Source organism: Syzygium oleosum, unplaced genomic scaffold (genome assembly GCF_021117445.2).
Source record: "Syzygium oleosum isolate NSW1041296 unplaced genomic scaffold, Sole_v2.1 Sole_v2.51, whole genome shotgun sequence".
NCBI classification, from domain to species: domain Eukaryota; kingdom Viridiplantae; phylum Streptophyta; class Magnoliopsida; order Myrtales; family Myrtaceae; genus Syzygium; species Syzygium oleosum.
The window spans coordinates 334,263-347,379 of NW_026607535.1; the positions used below are offsets into that span (position 1 = coordinate 334,263).

General features: G+C 44.1%; 1 protein-coding gene across 1 annotated transcript in view; it reads right to left on the reverse strand.

The window, feature by feature from the left end:
• Positions 1-13,117, reverse strand: part of LOC115689618 (ubiquitin-NEDD8-like protein RUB2) — a 91,018-nt gene that overhangs the window by 59,402 nt on the left and 18,499 nt on the right. The window lies entirely within an intron of this gene.

Sequence of the window (13,117 nt, forward strand, 5' to 3'; positions counted from 1 at the left end):
ACACAAATGCTGTCACGCCCCGTACCCCACGAAGCGCGAGCATCCCACCTCCGGTCGATTATAGTGCGACGTCCCAGGAAACGTCGCCGACCCAACGCCCAACAGAGAACAAGCACAAGCGGAAGAAATAAACAAACCCTGACAATAATAATACGAAACAATGGATAGCACGACAACAATCAATCGCTGCTAAAACTATGTACACTTTATATTACTATAGAAAGCCTTTTTATAATATTCGTTTATACATCAACGGCAGTCAACACTCATAATAGCAGCCTCTAGGTCAAAAGGGTCAGTGGCTAAGGGTACTGGACGGGACTAAGACGAGCTTCAGTCAAAAAGGTGTAACCCGTTTTACTTAGGAGTATTGCCAACCTAGGGACTGATGCCGAAGCGCGATAGAAATTAGGCTAAACAGAAGAATTGAAACGATAACGAGGAACAAACTGTTCTCTCAATCGATTAACAATCGATAAGTTTTCAAAACATCCAAACACTACTGCCTCTCAAAACCCTAAAAACGAGTTTATAAAGGGTGTTAACCCTAATGACAAAAAAAAACGCAAAAAATACAAAAATACCCTTAATTCGAAAATTACTAAAATAATTAAAAAAAAACTATTTAAACGACCCCGAATCGCGAAAATCCATCGTTAGTCATAGCCAAAGGCTATGGGTATTGATCAGCACGCCGTTTCGCTTCAGCCGACCAAATTTGAGCTCAATCCAACATCGTTGACTTCAAGCCCGCCGGTTCTTCCAATCGCATAACGGGTCCGCCGGTCCCCTAAGTGCATCATCCTCCCCTGCTAGAGAAAGATTCGTCCTCGAATCCGCTTCGTCTTCATTGTCATCAATCTCTTCGGGTCTTCTTCATCTTCAGTGTAGTAAGGTGACAAATCGCTACATTAAAAGTTTCGAAACATTGTGCTCACCCGCAACCCCGGTGGCAACTCTTCCACGACATCGCAAACTCCTCAAGCAAGGGCGGAACTTGGGTAGGAATTTCGAGACTGTCAGAATTCCGTTCCATCACCACAATGGCAAAAAGCTCAGGCGCATTCACTGCCTCTTCTTGAAATTTTGATTTGGAAAGCAGATTACGTTTCCCTTCTTTTCTCAAATCTGAAGGACCTAGGGTAATGGTTCGGCCATCCTTCTTGAAGGTATAAGTATTTCTGAAACTATCATGCTGTGTCTTTCTGTCAAACTGCCACGGCCTCCCCAACAAAATATGGCAAGCATCCATTGGGACTACATCACACCACACCTCATCGATGTAATTTTTCCCAATCGAAAATTGCACAAGACACCTTTTGCTCACCTTCACCTCGTTCCCCTTTCTAAGCCACGACAGCTTGTATGGTTGAGGATGATCTTCTGTTTTTAACCCCAACTTTTCCACCATAGTCGTGGATACCACATTCTCGCAACTCCCACCATCTATTATCATGCTGCATACTTTTCCTCTACTAGTGCACTTAGTATGAAAAATATTATGTCTAAGCCACGATTCATCATCCGCTACAGCAACATTTAATATTCTTCACCTTCATCAAAGACTGGATTATCAACAAGCGTCACAATCTGTCGGTTTGGACAATCAGCAACAAAATGCCCGAATCCCTGACACTTGAAACACCGCTTGGCTGCAGTTCCTCCCTTGCTAGTTCCAAAGACTACTCGCCCCTCCTTGGATGCGTGTTTAGAACTCGTATTCTTAACTCGCGATCGGTGTCGAATTTGTCATGCAGATGTTCCCACTTTTTCTCGGGATTCTTTGCCTGACCAACGATTCTGAAATTTGGAATTCACGTTCTTCCTTTTACACTGACCTTCCACCTTCAAGGCCAACCTGCACACATCCTCATAGGTCCAATATTGCTGGAATTGGACAACATCAGAAATTTCATACCGTAAGCCTGCCAAATATCGAGCAATTGTTTGCTCGTCTTTCTCAGCCACATCACAACGCATCCGCAAACGATCAAACTCCTCGGTATACTGCTCGACCGTTAAATCTCGCTACTTAATATTGTGATACTCAATAAATGCCTCCTGCCTATAATGAGTAGGTAAAAATTTCTTTTGCAATAATTTCTTCATCTTATCCCAGCGGTTTACTTTTGATTTCCCCTCTCTAGAACGCTGCCTTTTCACATGCTCCCACCATATCGAGGCATGTTTTCGTAGCCTAATAGCCACTAATTTAACTTTCTGCTCTTCGGTCAGATCCTTAATATCAAAGATCATCTCTACTGTATGTAACCAATCAATAAACTCATCAGGATGAGCCTTACCATTAAACTCGGGAATCTCGATCTTCATCCCGAAAATTTGCAAAGAGCGGCGATTTCCGTGTCGTACTCTCGATTCCGCCCCGGTTCGAACCCCGAAAGGGTTTACGTCCTCCTCTTCATCATCGGATGGATCTTCAGATTCTGCTTCTTCTTCGGATAGAACGCCCAACCTCGCCTCCGCAAGTTGTCGCTCCAAATCCTGGATTCGTCTTCTCTGTTCTTCAATTTCTACGTCTCGCAGATCTCTTAGACGCGGTTGGTCGTCCGCTTCAAGAATGCCTCCACGCCCGGCCACCACGAGCCCGCGTCCACGACCGCGATTCTGTTCGACCATTGATTCAAGCAACCCGTGCTCGATACCAATTGATGCCGAAGCGCGATAGAAATTAGGCTAAACAGAAGAATCGAAACGATAACGAGGAACAAACTGTTCTCTCAATCGATTAACAATCGATAAGTTTTCAAAACATCCAAAACTACTGCCTCTCAAAACCCTAAAAACGAGTTTATAAAGGGTGTTAACCCTAATGACAAAAAAAAACGCAAAAAATACAAAAATGCCCTTAATTCGAAAATTACTAAAATAATTAAAAAAAACTATCTAAACGACCCCGAATCGCGAAAATCCATCGTTAGTCATAGCCAAAGGCTATGGGTATTGATCAGCACGTCGTTTCGCTTCAGCCAATCAAATTTGAGCTCAATCCAACATCGTTAACTTCAAGCCCGCCGGTTCGTCCAATCGCATAACGGGTCCGCCGGTCCCCTAAGTGCATCAGGGACCCCAGTCCGGGTCGGACCCTGAGGACTCCTCTATCGAGCGGGCAAAACCAAGAGGTTGATGCTTTTACTCTAAAGCAATAACTTACAGAATTTATTTAGGGGAGCAGATATATATACTCATGCTTCACCATCACCCTTCATCTAGTCTAAGTGGTCAATGTTAAGTTTCAGATATTTTTTTCACATACCATTGTAGGAAATGATAGTAATGTAACGTGACGATAACATAGGATGATCTTCCTTTAAAGCGATTGTCTAAGTCTGTTCCCCGCATTTCCATTGGTGTGACTCGTGAGCAACTGAAGAAACATGGGAGCAGTGACAATCGATTCTTTTCAAATCTCTTGTATGCATGCATGAACTTATAAGATATTTCTCAGAATAAAATAACTTCACCATAGTGCAATGGCCTAGTGAGCTTAATTCATTGCATTGAGATAAGATGCAATCAGCGTTGCTTCATAAGATGCATCCGTCGAGCTGTTGCTGCCCCTCCCCCTTAGTTGATTTTAGTTTGTTCCATTTTTTATTGTCTTGAGATTCCTTTTCAGTCGAATCGTGGTCCCCAGAAGTGCTTTTACACGGAGGAGTTCGACATCCGAGGGCTGAATGAGTATAAAATACCAAATGTTCTCAGGGGTATGAACACTTTCACATATGAAAAGACAAAACATATATCTCTCCCCTCTCTTCAAGGAATGCAGGAGAGGACAATAATTACTTCTCGAAAACATCCAGTGTCCAGGTGATCTCCCAGTTCTGAGATGCAGTATCATTGCCCTTGTTGTGATGCAAACATCAATTGTGGGACAAACCTTCCACCAAGAACTCCTAAAATCTTTTAAATCATTTTGTTAATATCCTTTTCTTTTTCCAGAAATTGTGGGACAAACCTTCCACCAAGAACTCCTAAAATCTTTTAAATCATTTTGTTAATATCCTTTTCTTTTTCCAGATATCTTCTCCTCAAATGACTTCCTCTGATAGAAAGTGGACGTACTTTCTCAAACTCTTTAGCTGTCTCGAAGTTTGAAAATGGTATTTTGATGGACAGGCTGGAGGATTGGATGGGCAATTGCCCCTGCTGCCATCGCATCGGCCATAAAGAACATACATGCCAGTACCTTTCCAGGAGGCTGCCTTGACCGCTCTTGAAAGTCAACCACAATATTTTGAATCACTGAGACAAGTAGTATACTCTGAGGCTGAAATCCGTTTAATGTGTGTATGAGGATTTGCACTAAGCAATAACTAACTCTTATTCCCATTGATGTTTAGGATTATGAAGTACGAAGAGATTTCCTAGCTAAAATTCTGGGTGAAATTGGTTTGCGCATTCGGTTTAAGGCTCGGGATTCATTCTTTATATTTGCGGAGATTCTTGAGCAGTGCCTTCGATGTACACTGCTTTTTGTCACTATATTTATTGCTAAAAAGCTGTCTGAAATCTGATTTATGTCATTGTCAAATGGTAAGAGTGCAATTGCAATTTCAGGCTGATTGTGTTAAAAAGCTAATAGAAGAGGCAAGGGTGGTTGCTGTACCAGGTAGTGGATTCTTCCACTCAAACACGCTGGATGAGGTTCACTACAAAAAAATAAGGATTTTGCCACGGAATTTAGCGACGGAAAATTTTTCATCGCTAATTTACGATGAAATTTGCGACGGAAAATAAATCCGTCACAAATTAGCGACGGAAAGTTTTCGTCGCTAATTTGCGATGGAATTTGCCACGAAATAAAAATTCGTCGCAAATTAGCGACGGAAAATAAATCCGTCGCAAAAATAGCGACGGAATTTGCGACGGAAAATAAATCCGTCGAAAATTCCGTTTCAAATTTGCGACGGATTTATTATCCATCGCAAATGAGCGACGGAATTAGCGACGGAAAATAAATCAGTCGCAAATTCCATCGCTAATTTGAGACGGATTTATTTTCCATCGCTAATTAGCGATGGAATTTGCGACGGATTCGTCGCAAATTGGTTTAGCGACGAATTTTGCCAAATTTTTCGTTGCAAATTCGTTTAGTGACCAATTTTGCCAAATTTTTCGTCGCAAAATTCGTCGCTAAAACCTTGTTTTTTTGTAGTGTTCTAAAACTAAACCTAAGTTCTTCTAAATCTAATCACGATGATTACCATGTCTCAATCTCTGGTGATAAAGACGAGGACTACATAAGGAATATACTCCATCACAAAACAAACTAAATATTGCCTAATGAAATCAATCTAATGCAAACTAACAATTATTAATTGAAATTCAAACTAAATTGGATGATTGTCACAAGTTCAAATTCAAAAGAGATTGGACGATTTGCTACACATCCAATTCTAAGACAGATTAGATATTACAAATTCAAATTAGATAAGAATATCTATTATAAACTCAAGATATTAGATAATCTCTTAAAATGTTCTCGTCTCAAATAAGCTTTTTTAGATTCGATAGGTGCAAATCTTATCTTATTTTTTTTCAAGACTTAAATATAGATAACACAGATATCTATTTAGTTGAATATGGCGGTTTCCTCCGCACGTAGCTCTTATGTATGCGTAAATATATGGGTAAATAAATTATAGCAATTTTCAAATAGATCGGAATCGAGTGGATGTATGAAATGTAAAATCAATGTATCTATATGAGGATATCTATAGGAGATCATATAAAAGAGATATTCTTATTTAGACCTAACCAATTTGATCTAACCAATTAGATGAATTATTTCTAAAGGGTTATATCCGAATGATGAGTGAATAGAGAGCATGCATTCTATTAGAGAAATATTTAGAAGATTCCCTATATTTCCTTTAATTGATTGTAATTAATATTTTCCCTTTTAGATAGTCATCCTATAAAACCGATAAATAGGTTCGTGTACTCTTCATTTGACAATGATATATATATTGCTTTTAATTTTTTTTATCACATTCTTGACTTGGTATCAGAGCCCTATTGTTATTTGAGAAAGCGTCAATCGAGTCTGTTTGTAACAACGACATCCACATCAGTCATGTTTCTCCACAGTGTTCGTAAAGCTAGTCACATCGGCCCATTTCGCAACCTCCCGTAGTTGTTTGACATTCCTTCGCTGCTCTAATGAAAAAAAAAAAAAACATCACCAGACTTGCCGCCCTTAGACGAATTAGATCATGACATTTATTAATTCATCAAATATGAGTAATGTGTCATTGTATGTAAAAGTGTAGAAGCATATCTACTCAAGGTTCCGACGGAATTAGCGACGGATTCGAAAAATTGATCGGTATAAACATTTCCGTCGCTAATTACATTGCAAATTAGCGATGGAATTAGCGACGGATTTGAAAATGTGCCGCGAAGATCACTTCCGTAGCAAATTCCGTCGCAAATTAGTGACGGAAAATAAATCCGTCGCAAATTTGCGACGGATAATTTGCGACGGAAAAATAAATCCGTCGCAAATTTGCGACTGATTTGACCAAAAGAAAAATTCCCGCCCATTTGACCAAAAAAAAAGAAAACTTCCCGCCCAACCGTCCTTCCCCCCCTTCTCTCTCTTCCTTTTTCTTTTTCTTGTCTTCTTCCTCTTCTTCTTCTTCTTCTCTTCTTCCTCCTCGCGCGCACGTCCGCTGCTCCGCCTACGACTCACCAACGGGACCCTACCGCCGCGCGCCGCCGCCGCTCGTCTGGTCGCCGTCCGGCCGTCAGGCTCCACCCGGCCGCCGCGCCACCGCCGTCGCCCCTCGACCGCGCCTCGCCCCGAGCCAACCGCGAGTGCGACCTTCCGCCCAGACCAGCAGCCGCCGCTCGTCGCCGCGCGCCGTCAGCCTTGCGCCGGCTCTCGTCCGACCACCCGTCGCCATCGCTGTCGCCGTCCACCGCCGTGCTTTTCCCCCCCTGGCCGGCTGTCTTCCTCTTCCCTTCGCTCGCGTCGCGTCTAGCCGCTCGCTCGGCGTTGTCCGGCCGCCTGTAACGCCGTCGTGCAGCCCCCAACCGCCGTCCAGTCACCGCACGCCGTTGCCATCAACGCTGACCCCCCTGTTCTAGCCGTGCCCTCCGTCCTGGCCAGCCTGTCGTCGCCAGACCACCAGCCCGTCGCCCGCCAGAGGTCGTCGCCGTCGCTCGCCTTCTCACCGCCTGACGCCGTCGCCGTCACCGCCCAGCAGCCGCTCGTCGCCGTCGTCGCTAGCCCAGCTCTCCGTCCCCGTCGTCGCGTTCGCCCAGCTCGCCGTCGTCGCGCTCGCCCGGCCAACCCAACCGCTCGCCTGGCCGAGCCTACCACCGTCCTAGCCACTGCCTTGGCCACTCGCCGCTCACCTGGCCGCTTCCCGACCGTGCCGCTTGCCCGCTTGTCGCCTAGCCACCCAGGCTGTCGCCCGTCGCCGCGCCCCGCTCGCCCGGCCACTTGCCTTACCGTGGCCGAGCACCTAGCCCGTGGCCGAGGGCCGTACCGACGACCATGCCGAGGCCTCGCTCATTGGCCAACCGTTGTGCCGACCGCCGCGCCGAGCCCGTTGGAGCTGCAATTACTCCATTATTTAATCAATGTTAAATATAAATTCTAGAAATTAATTTTGCTTTTCATTAGATTTAAAATCTAAATCTTCCGTAAACAATATTCGTCGCACATTTTGTCGCTAAAGAATTAATAAAAAATCACCATTAAATCCGTTCCGGACCAACGTCCGTGGCAAAAGTCAAAATTTGGAATGGCAAATTAGTGACGAATTTCACCACGGATCAGTTGATCGCAAATTAATGACCAAAAAAAAATTCATTGAAAATTAGCGACGAATTTTGTTACGAATACATTTCGTCACAATTTTTAGACAAAAAGAAAAACATTTCGTCTCAATTTAGAGACCAAAAAAAAATTTCGTGGCACATTAGTGACGAATACAGTTCGTGGCTAATTTGCGACGAATTTTGCGATGGACAATTAGCGACGAATTTTGCGACGAATATAGTTCGTTTTTCATCCCAAATTAGCGACGAAAATTGTTATTTTCCGTCGTTAAATTTTGCGACGCCGAATTAGCGACGGATTTTTTTCCGTCGCAAATTCGTTTAGAGACGAATTTTGCCAAATTTTTCGTCTCAAAATTCGTCGCCAAAATCTTATTTTTTTTTGTAGTGGTTGGTGACGATAATTTCTATCGTAACAGATATATCAGGTTTGCTTTCTGTAAAAGTGATGATACATTAGCTGCTGCTACACAAAATCTGCGAGAGTTCGTGAATAGAGCAGGTGCCTTTTATCGCAGTGAAAGTGTAAAGTGCTATCTGTCTGACGCCTGCCGGTTGAGAATTGTAAAATTTATGAGCTATATTTTTCCCGTAGGAATGTCTCTTTTCTGGAAAACCTTCCAAGCATAGAACACATGTACAATAAGGCTCTTAACCTTTAGCCTGCTCATGTTAGTAGTAATCAGTCACTATTCCTGTTTTAAATTTATATCTAGTGTGCCAAAACCACCTTAAGAAAGGAAATAAATGAATAATTTGTAATATGGGTTTTTATCAAGCGAGTATCGTTCTCTCCTGTCTGAGCTACAAGCCTACCAGTGCAGCAGTTGGCCTCTTGAAGTGAATTAAACTTCTCATGGGGTTTCACTTTTTCGTCGAAAAGTAACTTAACTGTACTAGAAGAGAGAAACCAAAGAGCTTGAATTGCAGATTCAGGCCGGGTCCGAGTAAGTACCACAGCAACACATTTAAATAGAATGGGCCGTTTGCAAATATTATTGGCAAGAGAGTTACTCTAGGATTGATGCAACTGCGGGCTGTTTTATGGTGGGAAAACCCAAATAACTCTTTGCTTAACGACTTTCTCTAATGATCTATGGAGTCTGGGTCTGGGAAAACTCACTGATAATTGTTCTTTATCTGCCAAAAACTTACTAATTTACTCTCTTTATGCAAATTAGCTTCAATTAGACCAAGTCTTACAGGACATAGCTGGGAATGTTTAAGACCTTCAAAACCTGGTTTCTAGTAGGTAGATTACAATAGTTGGTCAAGCAGAAGATATTTGAGGGCATCAGTTCCGACTCGTGGGTTGGTTTTGTTTATGTTTGGCCATGCTAGACATTCTACACTATTTCTGTAAACCTGCATGATTATTCCTATCACCAAGAGAGGAAGCTCAGAAACTCGATCAGTGTAACTAATCATCTGTCTAAATGGATAGATGCTCTTTCAACATGTTTAGGTCATAATTAGTGAGTCGCTTAGTTTGATTAGTTATGGTTTAGAGTATGAGCCTCACAGGCACAAAACTACAATTACATTAAATTAAATTAACTAGGTAGATGCAATTAGAGATTCGGTTGATGATGCAAACAAGTTGATAGCTGGACTGTTACGGTTGAGTCTCTGACCACGGAGCAATTAAGCTTTGCTTTCTTTCATTGCCATTCTCATTTCGTTGTAACTCTCAATATCGTCACGCATAGTTGCGCTAAAAACTGAGACGTACGAACTTCAGAAACAATTAGAACCTAAAACAAACGCCACTACCCATGAGACATACTATATAATCTGTTTACTTCTTCTAAGAAAAGATTATTACCTGTTCCTGCTGAATTTTTATTATAGGCAGTGCTCATTGTTTGGTCATGGCATAGCTCTGGAAAAACACATCTGCGTTTCATTAACTCAATGGAAATAAAAGAAAAACAGAGAGAGGACTTCCTCCTCCTCGCATAACAAAATAACCCATGATCAATAAACTTGTTACTGCAAACTGTGGATCGAAACCTATTTACTATGACTGAGTCATGCTGTTTGATCATGATGAATTTGGTGCACAGCTTGCTCAAAAACTCGGACGCCACCTGAATAGACGACGAATTAGTCAACCCATCCATGTTGGGTTCGGGATCAATGGAGAAAGTATTCGGTGGTTGCTAAGTGCCACGTCATAAGCTGGAGTGACATTCATTTTTTTTGGCGAAACCCAATCATAAATTGGCACGTGGCAGTGACGTGGACAAATGTAAAAAAAATAAAATTTTGTCTAGATTTTTTTTCTTTCTCTTCCTCTCCTCCTCCATTCACGGAGAGCTCCCCTCCATCCACAATGGTGTGCTCAGTCACCCACCGCCGAATCCATCTAAGGCGCTCGAACTCGTCGTCGTCCTCGTTGAAAAGCATGATACTGTTTTGCTGGTCTTCAATTTGTTGTAACCTCTTGTGGGCTCATGGATTTGAAGCGGTTTACCTTTCGTGGTAAGGGCAGTGGTTGCAGTAAAGCTTCCCACTGCATGAAGCAGCCTTCATCCGTGAAGAGTAAGGCAGCCTTCGCTCACGGCCAAGGCTCCGTTGTTGGCGTCAATAGACGAGCGTCGGCGATTTCCAGATCTGTGGAGAGTAAACCAACCTTGGTTCATGCCCAAGATTTCAGATCTAGATGACGTACGCCAACGACGGAAGCTTGGCCGCGAGCGCCTAGATTTCCAAATCTATATCTGCGCGCTGCTCCAGATCTAGCCGAACGACACCCATGGACGAGCGTCGGCGTCGCTTGCTAGACTGGCTCGTCCATGGCCGATGACGCTGCTGTCCATGGCCATGGGCGTTTGTCGTCCATGGCCTTAAAAGGCAAAAAGAAAAACAATAGAGGCAGCTCGCCAGTGGTCCTTCGCCGAGGATATAATGTTAACGTCATTATTGTACTTGATCTTATCCTTTGGAAGGCCGTCATTATTGCCGTGGCTTACAAATTATCTAATGTTAACGTCAATCATTTAGCCTTTCCAACGTTTAATTGAGAGGGAAAGTGTCAAAAAAGTCCTAAATTTTTTGTATTAGTATCAATTTAGTCCTAAATTTTTTTTTTGTTAATTTAGTCCTAAATTTTTTACATTGGTGTCAATTTAATTCTAAGCCTTTTTTTGGTGTCAATTAAGTTCTAAACCTTTTAAATTGGTGCTAATTCAATCATAAACCTTTTGTTTTTATGCTAATTTAGTCCTTCCGGTCAATTTTAATCGGAATTTGCTGATGTGAACGCCTGTCGGCCGGCGGACGGTCACCGGCGCCGACGTGGCGCTGACGTGGACAACTTTAATAATATTTTAATATTTTTTTGAATTTTTATTTTTTTTCCACTTTTATTTTTTTGGTCCGCCCTCCTTCCTTTGGCTGGTCACCAGTCCGGCGATCGGCCAGAGGCCAAAGGCCGGCGAGCTCGAACTCGCTGGCCACTAGCGAGGGTGGCGGCCTCGCCCAGGGACCATGGCGAGGCTCGAGCCCTTCCGCGGAGGCCGCGGCGCCATGGCGAGGCGAGCCTCGCCATGAGCCTCGGGCGGGCGAGGCCCGACCTCGTCGGATCTGGCGAGGTCGAGCCTCGCCCGACCAAGGCAAGGCTCGAGCCCTCGCCGGAGGCCGCGGCGAGGTCGCTGGGCGAGGCTCGACCTCGCTAGATCCGGCGAGGTTGGGCCTCGCCCGACCATGGCGAGGCTCGAGCCCTTGCCGGAGGCCGCGGCGAGGCCTGACTTCGCCGGATTTGGCGAGGTCAAGCCTCGCCCGAGCCAGTGGCCGGCGAGTTTGAGCTCGCCGGCCTCTGGCCTTTGGCCGGTCACCGGACCAGCGACCGGCCAGAGGAAGGAGGGCGGACAAAAAAAAAATGGAAAAAAAAGAAAAAAATAAAAATTCAAAATAAATATTGAAATATTATTAAAGTTGTCCACGTCGACGCCGGAGACCGGCCGCCGGCCGGCAGGCATCCACGTCGGCAAATTTCGGTCAAAATTGACCGGAAGGACTAAATTGGCACAAAAATAAAAAGTTTAGGACTGAATTGGCACCAATTTAAAAGGTTTAGGACTTAATTGACACCAAAAAAAGGTTTAGGACTAAATTGGCACCAATGCAAAAGGTTTAGGACTAAATTGGCACTAATGCAAAAGGTTTATGACTTTTTTGGCACTTTTCCCTTTAATTGAGTATGATCCCGGGTTCAATTGGGCCTTTTCTCCTGCCCTAGGAAGAATTGTACAAATCACAACGCGTGTGCTCTCGAGGTATTTGCGAATAAATCCGGTTAATTTATGAGCTGTTCGCGAAAAAAAAATTGAAACCCGTGATGAAAATAATAAGGCAATGGCCGATCCGATGGGGACGACAAGGAGTCGTCATCGGCATTGGAGTGAAGAGTATGTTGTTTGTCTAGACTACTCAAGAGGGAATCGGTGGACGGAGATTCGCATCAAATAAAGAATGGGCACATGCATGCGCGAAAGCGGATTTGATCTATAGCGAACGTGATTCGATATAATAATTAATTCGAGCAAAACTCCGTCAGTGCCCTTTAATCTATTCTTATTCGCACCTTTCTGAAATCCGGATTATCGTAATCTTTAGTTTATGAAGATACTATAGTATTTGATAATTTGGCTTTTCTTAGGGAAATACCCTTCTTTGATCAGCTATTGGTCTGGCAAGCGCGACTTGATCTTTTAAAAATTATCCCTATTGAAAGCGACACGAGGTGGAACATCTCCAATCAATTGCGAGTTACATGACAAGAACCACCATGCACTCTCCACCGTGGTCCGGACTCGATCGCGACTGAACCATCGCACCGGACCACCACCCCACACCCCCCCCCCCCCCCCTTGCTCTCTCTCTCTCTCTCATACAATACACACACAAATTATAATCAAACAAGTAATCAACATATCGTAATCGGAAGCGAACTCATCATACCTGGTTGAGACTGAGAGAGAGTGAGAGAGAGAGAGGCTGCGAGGAGTCAAGGCCCGGTCGTCTCCCCGACCCCCGCTCGATCCCCCGACGACCCTTCGGGCCCCCACTGCCGTCACCGATCACCCGACAGTGATCGAGCTCTCTCCTCCCGCCACCGGCGAAGAGAACTGCATGGTGGTTCTTGTTCTCCACTGGAGAGTGCAGCAGTCGGGGCGGAGCCTTTCGGTCTTTCCTTTCGCTGTTCCTGCTATGGAGCCTTCAAGGGGAGGATCAGTACTAGCTTCGGAGGGCACGCAGGACTACGGGAGAGTCCCATGCAATTGGGTTTTCATCAGCC